The following is a 5,480-nucleotide window of genomic DNA, read 5'->3' as shown; positions in this document are numbered from 1 at the left end:
TTCTCTAAAAAATAAAAGGTATTTTTAACAAAGCAAATGCCAGAAGGAATTCCTGAATATTATTATTTTGCTCTGAATACAGGCTTTTGATAGACTGGATCTCTTTTTTCTTGGCTGTGCTTAGAGCTGATGGGCAGGCCTATCCTCACAAGCTTTTTAGGGCAGAGTAGCCCAACTGGGCAGTGTGCACATGTACACAAAGCAGAAACCGAATATTACTGTCAGCGCTAACAGTTCAGAGGATGAGAAACTGGCTCCAGGCCCTGCCATGACTTGCGATTGGTCTGTTGATGCATAAACTTTGGTTGGAGGAGAATAGGTCCTCTGATAATAATTCTGAACGTTAATTTTAAGTGCTCTCCCATAGATTTATTTAACTTCTGAAAATACCATGCCTCAAAATTAATGGACCATTTGTTAGAACAGAACGGATGCAAAAATGGTGCTTACACACTACTCCACCGCTCTGCTTCTCGGCAAAATGGCAATTACCAGGACCAAGTTCAGAAGGTAGGAACAGAGAAGTGGAAACAGGAAACCCGGGGAGGAAGTGGCATGAGGGGTGTTACAGGGTGCACTTCGCAACCAATAACATGAAACAAAATATGTGTGAATTGTTGAATGGAAAACTGATTATCTGTTCCATAAGGCTTCACTCGGTTCACAATAAAACGTTTTTTGGGTTTTTGGGGGAGGGGGTTGCTTTGTTTTGTTTTTAAAGGCAGAGATTCTGATTCTCTCTCGAGACTAGAAGTGACTTTCCGCAGCCCCCTCGCCCCCCCAACAGAAACACAACTGTTTGAATCAAGACAGGTAATAACATTTTTTAAAGCATTAAAAAAATGAGTTTAAAGTCACCTTCTGAGAAATTTACATCATAATGGCCTTTATAGGACTTTTTAAAAATTCAGTATTTTGTACCTTTTCTCCTTGCCATCCAAAAATGAATGTGTTTCTGCTGAGAGCACAGTTTCTTGCCCTGAGTTTAAAACACACACACACACACACACACACACACAGAAACCCCCTGCCATAGAGTGCATTCCAACACACAACGAACCTAGAGGACAGGGCAGAACTGGCCCTGTAGGTTTCTGAGAAAAACTCTTTATGGGAGTAGAAGGACTAGCTGGTGATTCTGAAAGACTAACCTTGCTACACCACCGGAGTGATCTGTGACCATGAAACTCTCCTTCCTTCTTCCATTCAACAGATATTTACTGAGTGCAAATTACACGGCAGCTCCCGGGACAGCGCTCAGTACTTACCCGTTAGGGTTCTTAAAGTCTCAGGCAGGAGAGACAAGTCCAATGCAGAAGGAAAGGGGTTATTCTGGAGATTCGTAAGAGACACTTGAAGCACATGGGAGAGAAACCCCATCCAGTCTGTCTTGAGGGAGAAGGTCAGAGAATACTTTCCAGAGGGGTATACTAAGACCCTAAGAATCAGGCGTTAGGGGGAAAAGATGGGAAAGCTGGAATATGCAGGAGAGCTTTTCAGGAAGATACTATTGGGAGTCCTCCTTTGGGCCTTGTGGGAAGGGGTGGTGTAGGGTGCTATGCTTTGGGCTGCCAACCACAAGGTCAGAAGTGTCTCGGGAGAAGAGCGAGGCTTTCTACTCCTGTAAAGAGTTACAGTCTTGGAAACCAAGGGGGCAGTTCTACTCTGTCCTATAGGGTCGCTGTGAGTTGGAATTGGCTTGGTGACAGTGAGTGTGAATTTTGAATGAACCAGTAAAAAACAGTTTCAACTCCTGGTGACTTCAAGGCTGTCAGAGTGGAATACTGTGCTCCAGGGGGTCTCCATGATTTGGGGGAAGTAGATCACCATGTCTTTCTGCTAAGGCAGTGGTTCTCCACCTTCCTCATGCCCTTGAATGCAGTTCCTCATGTGGTGGGGACTCCCACCCATAACATTATTTTCGTTGCTACTTCATAACTGTAATTTTGCTACTGTTATGAATTGGGCAACCCTTGTGCAAGGGTTGTTTGAAGCCCCCAAAAGGGTCACGGCCCACAGGTTGAGAACCACTGGTCTAAGGCGCCTTGGGTTGAGTAAGAGAAATACAAACCTTCAACTTTTTTTGACTATACAACAAAAGAGCCCCCTGGTGCGGCTGGCCTCTGAGGTTAGCTGTAAATGCAGTACCAGGCGATTCTGCATATTCGCCCGATCTATAGAAACAGTTAACCCGAGGGAGACAGGAGCATCAGGGAACATTTTGCCATAGGATGGGCCTTGGTGGCACTGTTGGTAAGCATTTGACTACAAACATCAGGGTCATCGGTTCAAACCTACCAGCTCTTCCTTGGGAGAATGACGAAGCTATCTGCTACCAAAAAGGTTTACAATTTCAGGAATCCTATATAAGGTTGTTATGAGCCAGAAATGGACTCTATGACAGCGAGTTTATGAGTCAGAATAGGTTTAATGGCATTGGGGGGAGGGTGTTTTTTTTGTTTGTGTGTGTGTGTGTGTTATTTTTGACAACAGGCAACAACACCGGGGACAATTTGTATTACTATTTTGAATTTTTTAATTGGTTATATAATCCATTTGGTTGAAAATTTAAAAGAACCAAAGCTACACAATATATATGCCTGCATTTCTTTAACAATTTATCTTGAAGATTATCCAAATCAGTAGATCAACAGTGCCCCCTGGTCTTTTTGTGACTCCTTAGTGTCCTGTTTTATGGATGCACCATATAAGAGTACCATTTAGGTTGTATCCAATTTTTCATCGTACAAATAAACTACACAGTAACCTTGCCCATTCCTGTAGGTTAACTTAATAGAAAAGGAATTGCTGGATCAGATGTTATGTGCACTCTAATTTTCTTAGATATTGACAAATTGTCTTCCTTTGAGGTTATACCAATTCCCACTCCTACCAGAATGTCTGAGCGTACAGGCTTCTTCAGTCTGTATTTTTGGATTTTTACCCATCTGAAGAATTTAAATGAAAAAAAAAGGTAGTTGTCGTAGATTCGTTCAATCTGTGCTTCTCTTATTGTGTCTGAAGTTGAGTCTTTTTTGGTTTTTCGAAGAGTCATTGTCTATCCTTTGTGATTTTTGTGAACTGTCTGTACATGACCATTTGCCCTAGTTCCAATGTGTTCAGACTTATCAATTTGATTTGAAGTAGTTCTTTGAGATATGATATTTGTGGCAGATATTTTCCACACACTTGCTTACAGTGGACCTCAATATGTTTTTTATGCTTTCTAGCTTACTGGGTGGTGAAAACCATCATTGTGCTTGGTTGCTGATCTCATGGCTGGAGGGTTGACTCATACTCAGAGGTGCCTCTGAGAGAAGGCCTGGCGATCCACTTTCCCAACAGCCAGTCATTAACTAGCCTCTGCTTGACTGTTCTGCTCACACACAGAGTCAGAATCTACATCACTGCAGCTGGCAAAGAGGCTACTCGCCTACTCACAGGAGTGAAAACGCGGGCCTTACGCACTGGTTCAAGTGGTAGATGGGATTCAGAGCTCTTCCCTAAAAGTCAAACAAACAAAAGAACACTGGGTTTCAAACACCCCTGCCACATACCAGAGCTTATGGGTTAAATGTCTTACTTTCATCATGAAAGATCCTGACCCCCTTCTCTCTTCTCATCTGTATGTTTTCCAAAACGAATGACTTAGCAGTGGCAGTATCATTTCACTGCCAGCCCCTTTTAAGGAATAGAATTTGGTGGGCTTCTACCAGCCTCCATGAAGAACTACTGCTCAAGAGCAGTGTCCTTAAGGTATGATGAGTGTAGGGGCAATGCTACCTGTCGACATCTCTAGTATTCTCAGTGTGAAGTTCAGTATCCACACTGTCACCCACAAGGGAACTAGGCTCCGAACCTGTATGGCTTGTTAGAGTCCAGAGATAAGCCTCGCTACATACTCGCCTGCTCCGGCAGCGAAGCGGATTCCCCTTCTCGGGATAAGAAGGGATGTTGTCTATGGGGACGCTTCTAGTTTTTAAATTGCGCTTTCTAAGGGGAGGAGACTGTCGGCTGCTCTGCAGATGGTCAAGCAAATTTGGAATCAGTTATTGCGTTCGTCCCTGGGTCTGGGCAGCAGCCCCGGGCCAGCAGGTCTCCAGATGTTCCAGGATTATCTCTGAGGGAAAGTCCTGTGTCAGGATTGTCATTCGGGTCTGGTTTCAAGGTTAAGGAGTTTATCAAGCCAGTTCTCACAGTCCTTTGTTCATTCCTTCAGCTGACAGAGCAGAAGCTCCTGGTCTGTTAGGAAGGTCTCTTTACGTGCCATTGCCAGACGCAAGTCCAGGGCCATAACCTACTGTCGCTTAAAGAACGACCCTCCCTTTGTCATCAAGGGTGAGAAGTTCTCTTGCAATTGAAGCAAAGAAAACTCGGTCTCCTGAAGAACTGTCCTCATTTTGGGGAATGAAAGTTAGGAACCCTCTTTGTGTGGAGGTATTACTTCGGAATGTGCGGCAGTCAGATTTACTGGCAATTTGACCCTGTGTGAAAGTGTAGAGGTGGAGTCCAACCTGTCAGTCAGTCACAACCTGCTGGTGCGCGCCCTTCAAAGTGTGATCTTTTTATAAGAGAGACGCTGGGAACTCCGCCTTCCTCTTGCGCTTCACCTCCCTCCTCTCGGCGCCTTTGTGTCCACCTCCAGCAGCAGCCCCTGTGGGCCGCCTGACTCTGGGAGTCATCACCCTGCTGCCTTCCCACCCACCTGGGATCCACATGACTGTGCCCACTGACCTGTGGGCTCCCTGCCGCATCCCGCTTCACCTTTCTGCACCACCAGCCTACAGTTACCAGCATGTGAAGAGGCCCCGGTGGCATCAGACCCATGGACTTGAGTTGGACTGGGCCCAGATGCTTTCTTGATACAAAGTGCTTCCTCATCGGCGTATCAGTGTCACTTGCCTCGTTTCTCTACACAACCCAGCCGAATATGGACTGTACAGTCAGTTGTAGAGCCATTGAGTGCTATTTGTGTGCAAATTCTATCATATGCCCCTGGCTTTTAGATTCTTTTAGTTATTGCTATTGCTGCTTTTGATGAACTCACTTTTTCCCCCCTTAATGATCTAGTGAATTAATAATCAACCATTTCAATAATCATTTCTCAATCCAATCTGTCCATTAAAATCCCTTGAAAAGTTTAAAAACCTCCCTATGTGCCAGACACTTCAGCCAGGCCCTCTGGAGGTGGATCGGACATGGGAATATTTCCCCAGGTGGTTCTGATGTTCTGTGAGCCTTGAGCACAAGTCAGCTAATGCAACAATTGAGTGAAATTGTAACAACAGGGATGAAACTACCAATGATAGCATTATTGTCATTCCCTGGGGCATTAATAAAAATAATAATGAAAAGAAACCCAATTTTTAAACCCTAGACAGAATTAGGTATTGTATTAACAACCATAATTTTGACATGACCTCTTTCTCCTAATTCCTGATTCTTCTGGTCATGGTGTTCCAGAAAGCATTCTCTGATCT

Source organism: Echinops telfairi, unplaced genomic scaffold, assembly GCF_000313985.2.
Source record: "Echinops telfairi isolate 266 unplaced genomic scaffold, ASM31398v2 ScPeMD7_7469;HRSCAF=8507_1, whole genome shotgun sequence".
Taxonomy (NCBI): Eukaryota; Metazoa; Chordata; class Mammalia; order Afrosoricida; family Tenrecidae; genus Echinops; species Echinops telfairi.
This window is presented reverse-complemented; position numbering follows the sequence as displayed.